Genomic DNA, 15257 nt, shown 5'->3' on the forward strand with positions numbered 1-15257 from the left:
TAAATGGATACTTTACAAACAATGCTGACAATTTGAAATATGTCTTTCCATATCAAAATTAGCTCTGTCTATTTAAGTTATTTTCATAATTTGATTTCTTTTCGATTTGTTACGCAATATATATATATGATCTAACCAAAACTACAATCAGTCGAATCTGTTACAAATGTACAAAACAAGATCCAACTAAAAAAGTAACATGATAAATCTGGTTAGCAATAAGATCTTACAAAAACTGTTACATAATAGGATTTTTCCTAAATGTAATCTGACGATATCAACTCTGATGAAAAGAATGCTACTGTTGATGTTTTAATTGTATATTTATTAAAAGCTAAGACGTGTACATATACACCGTTACATCATGTATTTGGTGCCGGTTTGTTATAGGATATGGAATAACTTCTGACATTGTTGATCATCTGACTTTTTTTTGTTCATTGATGTTGTATTAACATTGTGTAACAGATCAGTGTACTTGATTTTGACATGTGTCATTCGATTGCGTTTATTCATTTTAATTGATTTTATAGTGTGTGTTTCTATGATGTGATATTACATTATTGTTTCATGTAATAGTGAAGGTTGGTACCTAGTAAAGGGTATAATTCCGCTACATTACGTCCAGGCTCCGTGTTGAAGACCGTACTTTGACCTTTATATAATGATTTACTTTAAACTTTACAAATTATGACTTGAAAAGAGATTTGTCTCATTGGCACCCTTGTCACATCGTCTTATATCTAATTGTGGGAGGAGTGTAACGTTTATTAATAATATCAGAAATTATTCAATGCGTCAAATCCTTTCTCTGTTTTATAAGTAAGTTTGTATACAAAAGCACTGTGACTACTTATAAAACAAATCCCTTAATACTCTCAACTTGTATACGCGTTTTCACTAGAAATAACATCTTTTTATTGTAAAATATCCATGAAAAACTATTGTTGCATTTTGGAAAATTTGGCAGGGCTCTCTGCACTTATCCCAAATCGAATGGTCTTGGGCATAAGCTTACTATTACTGGTAAAAGCAAAAAAAAATCTGAAATTGATCAACAATCATATCCATATGAAACGCTCTTATACCTATGCTATCCCCCTTCGTTATTCATTTAAGTCCCTTTTGAATCCTAAATTTTGTAAGAAATGTCTTGTATATCAATTGCATCTTTTGTTATTGTAAAAACATTGCATTAAATATAAATTTACATCATTAATTAAACGCCAGAAATAAGTTACAGAGACAGGAAACAATTCAGGTAAACTAAGTATTGCAGACGATGGGAATTACTTTACTTCAACATGCTTTTTTACGTTAAATTATACTTTTAAACGTTCCATGTATAAACAGCAGCTCCCGTTTCGTGATGATTATAATGTGTTCTCATGTTAAAGTTCGAACTTTTTATCAGAAACCATTGTGATTTGAATGGAGATTCGTCTGATTGACACACATACCACATATTCTTCTATTTATGCAATTCATTTGTTTGAAATCTAAACATGGAAATTTGATCTTATATTGGTGTTCTATATTTATATCCAAGAATGATAGAATTATTAATATTGTTAGGTGTAATACCACCAAATTATAGTACAGCAACGCGAACAAAAACTTATCCGTATTTGGCACAACTTTTTGGAATTTTGGATCCTCAAGGCTCTTCAACTTTGAATTTGTTTAATTTATAACTATTTTGATATGAGCGTCACTGATGAGTCTTATGTAAACGAAAAGCGCGTCTGACGTACAAAACTATAATCCGCTACCTTTGATAACTATTTCCACCACTGGGTCGATGCCTCTGCTGGTGGACGTTTCGTCCCCGAGGGTATCACCAGCCCAGTAGTCAGCACTTCGGTGTTGACATGAATATCAATTATGTGGTCATTTTTATAAATTTCCTGTTTACAAAACGTTGAATATTTCGAAAAACTAAGGATTTTCTTATCCAAGGCATAGATTACCTTAGCCGTATTTGGCACAACTTTTTGGAATTTTGGATCCTCAATGTTATTCAACTTTGAATTTGTTTGGTTTATAACTATTTTGATATGAGCGTCACTGATGAGTCTTATGTAGACGAAACGCGCGTCTGGCATACAAAATTATAATCCTGGTACCTTTGATAACTATTGTATAATTTCCCTAAAATCTAGCATATTTTGTGAATCACAACCAATCCTGATGTACAAAAAGTACTGAAATCTTATGCCGGTTTATAATTTGTATTACAATAAGGCAATAACTGCATTCTTATTCCACAAAATCAAAAGTTTGAGTATTTTAAATCTGAAATCATCTGAATTCTAAATAAAGACTTATCTTGAGGCATTTAAAATAATGATTAACAAATAAAATAGCATAAATTTTTACCAAAAGAGGAATAATTTTGACCATTTTATACAATGCGAACAATATTTTGGTCCTCAATGCTCTTCAACTTTGTACTTTATTTGGCCTTTTTAACTTTTTTGGATTCGTGCGTCACTGATGAGTCTTTTGTAGATTAAACGAGCGTCTGGCGTATACAAAATTTAGTCCTGGTATCTATGATGAGTTTATTTACTACCACTTGGTCGATGACAATGCTGTTGGAGAGTTATTTCCCCGAGGGTATCACAAGCCCAGTAGTCAGCACTTTTTGTGCTGACATGAATTGTCATTGATATTGTTATATTTATAAATTGACTGTTTACAAATTTTAGAATTTTTTGAAATACTAAGGCTTTTTTACCTCAGGCATAGATTACCTTAGCTGTATTTGGCAAAACTTTTAGGAATTTTGGTCCTCAATGCTCTTCATCTTTGTACTTTATTTGGCCTTTTTAACTTTTTTGGATTCGAGCGTCACTGATGAGTCTTTTGTAGATTAAACGAGCGTCTGGCGTATACAAAATTTAGTCCTGGTATCTATGATGATTTTATCTAGTATAAATTCTCAAATAATCTTTTATTCTTATGAAAAGTAACTAATCTTAAACTATAAGAAGTAGACAAATCAAATGACGGTCAATGATTTCCATTGTTAAAAATGAAGAAATAATTGCAATCTTGTTCAACAAAAACAAAACTTTATGCATATTTATCATTCAAATATTCACATTTGATAAAAGATAACTTATCAAAAGGTATTTTTAATGACTGATTGCAATTGATATTGCATTATGTCAAATAAATTTGTGAATAAAAACCAATCCTGATGTAGAAAAAGTACTGAAATCTTATGGCGTTTTATAATTTGTATCAGAATAAGTCAATAATCGCATTCTTTTTCAAAAAGTTTGAGTATTTTTATTCTGATTTCATTTGAATTCTAGATAAAGATCTAGACGTCTTTAAACATGTAAAAAGTAAAATAACAAAAAAATTTGCTGCATAATAGTTCAAAATATAAGAAATTGTGGTACTTTTAAACAATGCGAAGAACATTATAGAATTTTTTTCTGATATTCATTTGCCATAATGAGAAATAACCAATCCTGAACTATAAAAAGTACAAAAATCATATGGCGGTTAATAATTTCCATTCAAATAAGGAAAACAATGCATTCTCATTGAACATTAACACTATTTTTTTGCATATTTATCCTTCAAGTATTCACATGTTCACAGTTGATACAAATTAACTTATCAAAAGGCTGTTTTAATGACTGATTACAACTAATGTTGCATAATGTCTAATATGAGAAGAAAGTTTGCATTTTAGGCAACGGGTACAAAAACTTTGTATTTTTTCCCTAAAATCTAGCATATGTTCTGAAAAACAACCAATCCTGATGTATCAAATTTACTGAAATCCTATGACGGTTTATAATTTGTATCAACATAAAGAAATAATTTCTATCTTATTCCAAAAAAAAAGAAGTTTTTAAGAAAAGACTTTAGATTTATCTTGAGGCCTTTAAAATAACAAATAACAAAACAAATTGTATTACTTTTTATCAAAAGAAGAAATTATGGTAATCTAAAAACAATAATTTAAACAACATGCTTAATAAAGCTCAAAGCATCTCAAATGTTATACTATTATTACTTTCATCATAAAGTTGCATGAAATTGCTAAATGGAGGACTTATTTTAATCGACAACATTTTGCCTCAGTGTTACATTAATATTCTAAGTATATCGTTATTCTGCACTTATGGAATTTATTTAGCTAAAATTTTAAAAAAGAATATGAAGTAATACATATGGGTAGTGAACAGTTATTAATATGTTTTTAAATGTTATTGCAACTAATTTGATTACAAATTAACGACTAAAGGTGTCTTCGTAGAAGTCCGAGTTCATCGAATGTAAACTTTTCGGATTTCGGTTTGAATAAGAATTCTAAATATATACGTATCCGTCCGATTCGTGCATAAAATTAATCATCTGATTGATTGCTGACCGTTGTCACGGTAATTCTCACATAGCTTGTTTGACTAATCTGACGGATTATATGGGTCACCGATCACCGATCAATCATCGATCGGTCAAACATCCGTCACCAATCATTCACCGATCAGTCAAGTTCACGTCAAACAGTAACGCCTAAGGTTGCGAGTACTGTACGTCACATCCGGTTATATACGAAAAGAGGTCGAAACACATATTCCCTTAAATTTGACATTTGAAGCAATTTAATTCTACATTTCATAGCAAAACAGTTCTTAGTAATGAACATGTAACTAGGGTATGCAAAGCACCATTATTTTTTAATAAGTTTCTATGAAATATTTTGGACACCTGAAGTTTCATACCTACGAAAGGTTGTACACAGGAAATATAAGGGTGAACATTTGATTGGTTAACAGCCAGTGATGTTTTTTTTTAAATGCAATAACATGTTACGTGATGTTTTGTCTATAGTATTGGACAGAATAAAACGTTACTCATGCTAATAATTTATTTATTTGAAACATGGACATGATGGATACATTCTGCACAATAGTGTGAAAAGTGCATATTTGGCAAAGACAAATAGGGGAAAATCAAATGTGGTATAACACCTTCGATACCCCGCTTTTGACATGCAATTTTTAGAAGACACGCGGTAAATCACTGAGAACGTAACTTGCAGAAGCAACAACAACGGCTTCAGATTATGTTTAGGACTAATTATTCTAATTGTAACTTGTTGTCATAATCCCTATTAATGTCCTTTACGCGTGTCCGTTTTGTAAGAAACATTGATGAATCTATATCATTTTGTAAAATGAGCGCAAAGAGGCACGAAAACATTATATTTTTTTTCAAATGTATACCAAAGTGTACTCTATTACAATTTCATTTATTTTTTTTGCTTTATATTTGTATAAAATTATAAATTCCCAATTAAAAGAAATAACTGTTAAACATTTTCCTATAAAAGCAATACGTACTGGTAATTATATGACCTCATTTCTTTTTTTTTATGAAAAGAAGATACGATGAAAGTATGTCATATATAGCATGGCAGTAATTTACAGTAAAGTAAATCCCTCTTTTTTATCTAGACAGCTTTTAGAAGATTAAACAATAAAAAAATATAATTCTTCATTCACTTTTCAGTCATTTATTTCTGTTAATTGGATATTGTATAAACAATTTGCTTCAAATGAAACAGTATCATCGGCAGTCAATGAAGATCAGTGAGCTATATATATTCGAGATGTTGTTTACCTGTACACATCGACATCATACTGATTTGTCTAGAAAACTTAAGAATTGTATCAAATTACCAACAAGCAAAATTAATCATCTGAGTGCTGTTTTACAACAGCAAAAAAATAAGATTGATGATTGGTTGGAGTGAACCTGAGTGAATGGAGAAAAAAACAACGAACTTTTGTAGAAAAACTGACCGTCCTAGTCAACTCAGATTGGAGTGGGCCTCACCTTTGACAAGTGAAACTTCAATTTCTGTCCAATAGTAGTAAATATCTGTCATATGTCGTTTGACATTGAAAGAAAATAACCTTAATAACATACATTGAAACAACACTATCAATCAGTGTAACAAGCGTGAAAAAATAATCGGTATCGTTAAGAGAAAAATACATTTTGCACTCATATGCTTATTGCATTTTTGTACTGTTTAAATCATGTTAAAGGTCTGCTTTTTATGTTTTGAAGTATAATCTTTTGCATGACAACCATTTTCCGTTTACCTTATTGTCTTTTTCATTTGGTTTACAACCATTTTGGAGTAAAATTTTAATAACGTCCTCTATTTTGTAGCATGGATTAACAGGTAAGGCAGCTAAGTGTAATGCTGTTTTTCCCTGAAGTGAAACGAAAAACGAAATATCATAAAAGTCAAAATTATTTTTTTAAAACACTAGTGCAATGCTTTTAAAATTGATAAGTTTAAAGAATATTTGTTTTTCCATTAAAATCGATGAAGACTAAATGGAAGACTTTCGATTAACGCGCAAAATGAAGGAATACTTGTGAGCAAATTATTATAAGCTCTAATATCGACGCAATCGAATTCCCGTGCCCTATGTCCATTCAAGAAATATTTTTTGTAGTTTAACTACTTTCGTAATTAGCAAATTAACCAAAAAAGATAAAGTTATTTGTAAACCAGGAGATTTTAATAGTAAAGTGCTGTTGTATTTGATAAATATCACATAGAAATAAAAGTTAAAAAGGTAACTATCGTGGGATGCAAATTAACAAAAGTTATCCAATATAATGAAAAGAAGAGGACGCCAACAGACAATCAATATTCGATAAAAACAAAACACATTACAGAACAAGCAACAAAAGCATTTATTTTTCTACAATAATAGGCAAACTATCCTCCTTTTGAAATACTTTGGCTATTCATTTCATGTGACAGCGGGCATACATCAGTGTATTAGAACATATCTCTTACTCATGTCATTTTTTATAAAATAATTCATATCTTCAAAACAAATGTTTAAGATAAAAATCAGAATTAGGGAACAAAATTACTAAAATTCTAAAGTTTACTCTTATTGATAAAAAGCAAGAAGACAAATATCCCGAATCTTTTAAGTTGTAAATTACAATGTGGAACACACGAATCAAGCTGTGTGTTGTTAAATTAACATTTATCGAAATTTAACCTTTAATACATTGTAAGATTGAAAAAAGGAAGATACAATTTAACGATGAAAATGCATATGTCAAACAGAGACCTATCAAAAAAAGGCAAATTACTCAAAGTTCTAAAGCGAATAAGCCTTTGTTGGGGGTCGTCTTATTATGAAAATTCTTATGCATTGACAATCATACTACATTTTTCTTGCTTGATTATTGGTGGTAAAGTTTGTAACTTGTGATGTGTGTCCCCATGCCGGAAGGGTATGCCCTTATATTTTACATTTATGGTTTTGTGCTTCTGAGAGAGTTGTCTACACATTCGATAATATAAATGCTATAAATTCTGTATCAGTTTGGTCTCGTGTGGAGAGTTTTCTCATTCACAATCATACCACATCTTCTTGTTTGTGATATAAAGATTAAATTGTATTCAATGTACATGCTTTCGGACATTAATGTAATTATATCAATGACATATTGTTATCTTAAAAGCATTTGCGATCCACATGTGTTCACAGGTTTGGCAAATAAGACACTACATTAATTGATATATATTATATATTATTATGTACGTACAGGTCGTTAAATAATATAACTTTTCAAACTAATTAACAATATACCACAACATACATTTAGAAATGAAGGTACTGCCTTTAAGTATATTTTTTAGAGATTATTATATTTCAATTTCGTCAACCTAATTTCATGTATTTTAAGTCATGCAGTTCTATAATACATCTGTCGTGTTAAGTGTTGTTTTCCTCTTTTATTAAAAATAATGGCGCTAGTTTTTTTTTAACTGTTTTTATTATGTCATGTCTACGGCTGGTAGTTCATATGGTGATCTGAAATTTTTTTCTACTTCATTCAGTCTCTAGAAAATAGTTGTTTCGTTGAAAATCAAACTTTACTTACTAAATCGCATTATGAAAATGAGAAACGTTTCAGCATGTAGTTCTAATAGGCTGATGAATGAAAACACTGTTTCTTTAAAAAAATGTTCCCTATCCTATCGGTAAAACATAACAATGCTCGAATCATTAAATTATTACATCTTCACAAAAGTTAAAAAAAAATAAGCAAAGCGACATAAGTTCATGCTGACTTGACGCAAACGCATTAGTACCAACGATGATATGTAGTAATTAATCTTGGTATTATATTTGGTGAAATTTAGGAGAAATATGTCTTTTATAACATGCATTGGAAATATCACAAGTAATTATTTCAACTATCATGACAAAATACATCGATACCGTTCAGAGAAAAAGTATCGTTCGTACTATTTAATTTCATGGATTTTGTCTTGTTTAAAACTAAATAAATATTTGCTTTTTTATGTTTCAAATATACCATTATTGCATTAGAACCCCTTTTTGTTTACCGTATCGTCTTTTCTATCTGGTTTACAGCCATTTTCAATTAGAATTTGAACAACCTTTGGATCAACATTACACGTATCAACAGCTGCGTGTAACGCTGTTCTTCCCTGAAATAAAATAAGAGAAGAAATCTTATTTACTATTATTCAAAAGGTAAAATTTGTTATTGACGTCACATTTTTTCCCGTAATCTTTTATAGTATTGTGAGCTACTTTTTATACACATTTCTAAAAGGTTACTACTATACAAACAATGCTGACATTTAAAAATCTGTTTTCTTTTTAAATCATAATTTGCGTTTTCTGTCGAGCTCTTGGTATTTAATAAGGTTCTTTTTAGATCTGTTTCGCAATAAGATCAAACAAAAAACCCAACTTGACAAATCTGTTATGGAAAGAATCTTATTAAATTATAACCTGTATCAATTCGAATTAAACGAATGCTGCTGTTTATGTAAAGTACAAAAAAGAATATGTGATATGATTGTCAATGAGACAACTCTTCACGCTGACAAAATGACACAAAGATTTACAACTAAAGGTCACAGAAAGGACTCAAACAATGACCAAAATTCATACCGCATAGTCAGTTATAAAAGGCTTCGAAATGACAATGTAAACAAAAAGTTCAAACGAGAAAAAACTAACGGCATGTGCAAAAAATGAACGAAAAACAAATATGTAACACATAAACAAACGTCAATCACTGAATTACTGGCTCCTGACTAGTGACTGGCACATACATATAGCGTGTGGAGGGGTTAAACATGTTAGCGAACTCTCAAACGTCCACCTAACCTTGGACATAGGTGTTAAAGTACAACATAAGAACGAACTATAAAAATTAGTTGAAAAAGGCTTCACCTATCAGATGGATACAAATACTCCTCAGAGTAAACGTGGCAGGGTACTTGTTTATCCAAACAACAAAAAACCTAGAACATATACAGATACGACGAAAGTGTAAAAAGTGTACAGGTAGATTTCGAACCGAATTATAAGTGTATTTTTTCTTCAAATACAACCATTGGTCCCAAACAGTTGCTAATTAATATTTGTCCCTAGAGTACACGAAGTCCGGTCAATAGTGTTCTCACATGGCAAACAGTATTATTGATGCAGTCAATATGTGTATATTTGAAACTGTTCATCCAAATCCTGAGTTCCCTTGTTGTATGCGACACAAAAAATAATTATTAATCCTGATTCAAGTAATGAAATATAGTTTCAGTTATTTTAAAAGTGTCCTAATACACACAAATTTGGATATGTCTTTTTTGATTCCAAGTGTTGTCCAAATCTTAGCTGCCAATCATCTGTTTATTTACAATGACAGTCATTTCCAAAAATTGGTCGATGGACAATTTTTTCATATGGAATCATATTCAACCTCTTTATTAGTTTTAGTTAAAAAAAACTATTCTAGAAATAAAGCAATGGCTTTCTTAAAATAAGAGTTTTTTTTAATTCAAATTCTCAATTTATATTGAACAAGTTTAAGATATATTACACAACCATTGTGATCTCAATATCAAATAAACATAAGTTTGTATTTATTTTTAAGATTATCAGTTGAAGTCAAATCATCATTGATATGTTTATCTACAAATATGAATACATTTTATATATTTATATTTATATATGATGACTGATGTTCCAATATTTTGACTATTTTATTGATTGTGACTGTTTATTTAACGCATCATGTAAATGTAACAGAATTTGATGAGACTGTTATTAAAGTGAGAGGGTTAGCGCTATAGAACCAGGTTTAATCCACCATTTTCTACATTTGAAAATGCCTGTACCAAGTCAGGAATATGACAGTTCTTATCCATTCGTTTTTGATGCGTTTTGTTTTTTGATTTTGCCATGTGATTATGGACTTTCCAAATTGATTTTCCTCTGAGTTCAGTATTTTTGTGATTTTACTTTTTACTGAGTTGCTATTCTTGTTTGAATAATGAAAACACTTGAAGAGACTTTTAGTCATGACAACTATCGTGATTGATTCGACGATTGCATTTACCAAGTGCAGAGTCAAAACCGCGATTGAAGAAAAAGTAGACAAATATGGGAATAAGTATTATCCTATTATAAAGAAATCAAATCGTTATCAATGTTCAAAAGACAGTTTGTATAATTGTGGTAGAGATGATTTAATTAGACTCACTACTCTCTCTGTATATTTTATCAATGTAAGTTATCGTTCAGATACTTATTATTCAGCTGTGCTTGACTTCACTTATGCGGGGTTCACACATTGCCGATTATTGCTCCCGTTTGAGATCAGACAGCAATACGACACGAAAAGTGTAAAAGTCGGATTAGTATCCTCAATTATCTGGAATGTCCTATCATTGTCTGAACGCATTCGTTTTAGTTCGTAACAGATTCTTACGGGTCGGGAAGGGTCCAAATAGTTCGGCAAAGCACCCCGACAGTAAGGTGCGTCCCGTAACATTCGGGACAACTCAGACGATTTTGTCTAGTCGGATTACAATCGTGGCTATGTCGTGACAGATTCTGCTGTATCGGATTGAATTCCGAACAATGTCTTGTGTATTCTGGACGGTGTCTTGTGGAACGGGAATGATCCGAAGTAATTTTTCATACTTGTTTTTCTGCCGATTGAGTCCAGATTGCATCCAGATATTGTCGATTGCGAACCGTTTTTTCCCGAAACCGTTCCGAAACAGTCCCGTTATTAATACGAAATTAATCAATGATATCCACGTCAGAGTCCCGACAATTACAGAATACAATACGACTGAGACCAGACAAAGCCGTTTGCAATGCGGTAGAGCGGACCGTGATAGGATTACGTTCCGACAGTACCTAATCATCCCGAATATTCCGACAGTTTTCTAACGGATATCTTCCGTCAGCGTCGGTTAACTGTCTGGTCACTGTCTGGTCTATGTCGGAATACGTTCGGTAGAGTCGGGACGAAGTCGTGACATACTCTGTCGAATTTTACCTGGTGAAAAATACAAATCGGTTTAGAAGCGGATTAAGAACGGGATTATCGGGACTAATTCGCCTAGAAACGGTTGAATATCCTCGCTTCCTGAACACTATCTGATTGTTGTCGTGATCAAATTTGTTTTTTTCTTAAATTTTGATTTAAGTTTGAATTTCCATCCACGATTCACAGGATCTTGATCAGACTTTTGATAAATTTAAATCGGGAATGGTCCTGTCGAGGACAGTAGTAAAAATCGTGAATGTGTGACCCCAGCTTAAGGTAATTGTTTCTTCCTGTATGATTTACATATAATTAATTAGGAACTTAGGTGAGTTGTGGGTGGTTAGAATTATTGGTGTTTTCATTTGAGAAAAATGGAAAATGTATATTAACTCTTGTTTATGTTATATATTGATATGGTTTAGAACTGAATAATATTTCATTGAATTGATTGTCAATGTTTTGGACATATGGCATTTAGTATATTACTTTATGAGATAAGAATGCAACTTGTTTACCTTGAGGTGTATGACAGACGAATCAATTGCATGGAACGAGTTAAGCACTATTTGGCAAGTATGACTCTATGTCCCTATATTATGTACATTTTAGGTGTGTGTGTAAGAGTTGATTCATTGCATGATGTATATGAATGCGTAATTTGGAAGTAGGCAGATAAATTGTTGAATCATTATATGCAATGTTAGAATATTGCTATATTTGTACAAAGAAATAGAAAATGAATGATATGGAAGCTTACACCATCTCTTTATTGTTTTGGTGAAATTGTTCTCGACTGAACCTCCTTGATGTCAATTCTAGCTGAATCAAATGTTGATTCAATATATAATAATAGGGAAGCTTACACCATCTGCTTTTTTCTTGAAAATTAGAAATAAAAATCAATTGCACTCATTTTAGATTTGTTTAAATTGAGTTAAAAGTAGTTTTTTAAGGATTTGGAGACAACACAATCGCGGATATATAACCTATACAGAATGAATACTATTTACGCTTATTTCTTATTTTTTTTAAGGATTTTAATCGATTTTAAAGTTGTATTTTTTATATTTTGAAGTATCGCTTTTCGACATTAAATCCTATTTCTGTTACATTTTGTGTACCTGTTTGTCTGTTATATCTGGGTTACAGCCATATTTGAGTAAAACTTGGATTACGTCTAAATGGTCTCCAAATCCTAAAACAGCTAAATGTAATGCTGTTCTTCCCTGAAAAATCATAAAAGACATATTATTATAATTAATTTAAAACACATATTTTTTTAATTCAATCAACATTTAATCTTTGTTCTTTAGATTGTCTTTTATAATTACACTTCACTGTCAGTGCGCCAATTGAGTGTTTCTGTTTGGTCGAGAAAATACTCAGAATATAATTAAAAAATATTCCATAAACTACGACAATATATGTTTATTATTTCCTTTATTCTACCAATGTCTTTGCATTTCCGAAAAAAAACATTTGAGAGAACGTTTTGCTTTCCATTCACAACCTTTCGTAATCACATTACAAACAATTTATACACATCTAAGAATTTCAATTTTTGCATGGAGACATATGATGATTTGGAAGAAATCTTAAAACAGAAAAACAAAAATTATTTATAATCTCTTTATACCCCTGATCTGATATTTTGTATCCAAATACTGTCTGTTTTTATTATATAGCAGCTGTATATATATCATCAAACGTGTGTTTTATTGGCAGATATTATTTCAGTTTTGCCCTGAAATCTTGTAATAAATAAGTGCCGATAGTCCTTGTATTATGTTTTACCAAAAAAAACATTTACTATCTTTAGAAACTTTCCGTTTCAAAAGCAACTGCTTTGTAGAAATGACACAATTTAGCAGTTTCCATCTGCTTATTTCTATCTTGATCTCTACTTAACAAATTTTATTTCAAAATTGTTTACGAATTATATATGCTTATTTCCCCACTCCATTTATCCGAACAGATACTTATGTTACTCTTCAATTAGAACTTGATGCCAACCCTTCATGATTTCTTAAACTCAGCCACTTTGGGTTCATTAATATTCGTTGGATACCTGTTGTCGTGGATTTGGTGGTTACCTTGGACCAATGAATTCCAATGTCCAACGAATTACACATTTAATATACAAATGTATACAAACTTTGTCAAAACCATGATATCAAATATCCACGAAAATTAACATTTTCTTAAATCCACGAAAATTGGTGTCCGTGAAAATAAATGAATCCACAGTATCCGATTTGAATTATTTAAAAATTTGTTGACTTCTCCTCACGATACATGATGTATCGTTAATATATACCAGTACACTTGTTACCCAGTTTTAAAATAACAAGATTTTGTTTGCAATGTTTAATGTCTATTTCTCCAAAAATTCTGTTTTTTGATATTCGAAAAATGATCTCAACATTTTATTTAACTTTCTCCTGTCTTTACCAAATTTGAAATCAGCCCAATAATGATAGATCTGTAAAATTGCTTTCGCAAATGTTTTGTTCTTCCTTCGCCGGGATTCGTAGTCAAGATACTGATATATCGTGACACCAAGTCGCCTAGCACTGTATCTGACACGATAGAATACTCATATATAAAAGTCTAAATTAAAAATTACGTTCAAACGTATGATTGTAATGGATAAAAACCGCAATTTTTATACGTGTGCATGTAAAACAAATTCCGTGGTAGAGGGGTCTAAATACAACAAAAAACAACATTTTCCAAAAGACCTAAAGAGAGTATATTTTAACAAAACGCGTTTTACTAACAGGTAGAACAACTGCTAATTGCCATTAAAGATTGCCAAAAAATTGATAACAAAATGGATCTTAATATTGATTTAATACCAAACAGAAAGCAATCAACAACAAAGATTGTAAACCCAAACATGAGGTGATTAATTTTGATTTTCTTACACCTTATCTGGATTTCGACAATTAATGTCTCATCAGTGATGTTAGTGATGTTAGGGATCTAACAAGTATTTGGAAGGCCATATAATTTACCTAAAATTAGGGATAGACTTTGAATTTTAATGAGTCCAAATAGGATGAATCGATTATATAGACCGGATGGAAAATATAATACAAGCCCAAACGAAATAAATATAAACACGTCTAAATTGAAAACAACGTTCAAACGGCATAAATCGGTAAACTTATAATGATATATATGTAGTACAAAGCCGTGTAGTGGCCGCTTAGGCATTATTTTTTCAAAGTAAACACCATGTACACATTTTAAATCATTATGTGTTTTCCACGAAAAGTTGTTTCATTCTTTTTGTGTAATTCGTGTTGCTAAGTCTTTAGTTTTCTGTGTTTTGTTTTCTTGTACCGTTTGTGTCGTTAAGTCTTCCACTTTGTAGTTGTTATGGCTTTCAAACTTTTTACATCTGAGCATAGTTTTGTGTGGACGTAGCGCGCGTCTGGCGTATTAAAATATTTTTTAACCTGATATGTTTTGACGGTTATTATTTGTTTGTGTCTCTTTCCTATATTTTCTTCCATTTATCTGTTTGTTTATTGTAACCCTGTCGTGTAATGTTGTCCTTTACATGTTATAATTAACGCTGACATTAAAGCGGGAGGTTTGGCATGCAACAAAACCAGGTTCAACTCACAATTTTTTCCTAAAATACCCTGTACCAAGTCAGGAAAATGGCCATTGGTACATTATAGTTCGTTTCTTTGTGTGTTATATTTCGCTGTTGTGTCTCTGTTGTGTCGTAGTTTTCTTATATTTGATATGTTTCCCTTAGTTTTAGTTTGTAACCCGGATTTGTTTTTCTCTATCGATATATTATTTTGAACAGTGGTATACTACTGTTGCCTTTTTTTGATCCTTTTTAT

Source organism: Mytilus trossulus, chromosome 13 (assembly GCF_036588685.1).
Source record: "Mytilus trossulus isolate FHL-02 chromosome 13, PNRI_Mtr1.1.1.hap1, whole genome shotgun sequence".
Classification (NCBI taxonomy): domain Eukaryota; kingdom Metazoa; phylum Mollusca; class Bivalvia; order Mytilida; family Mytilidae; genus Mytilus; species Mytilus trossulus.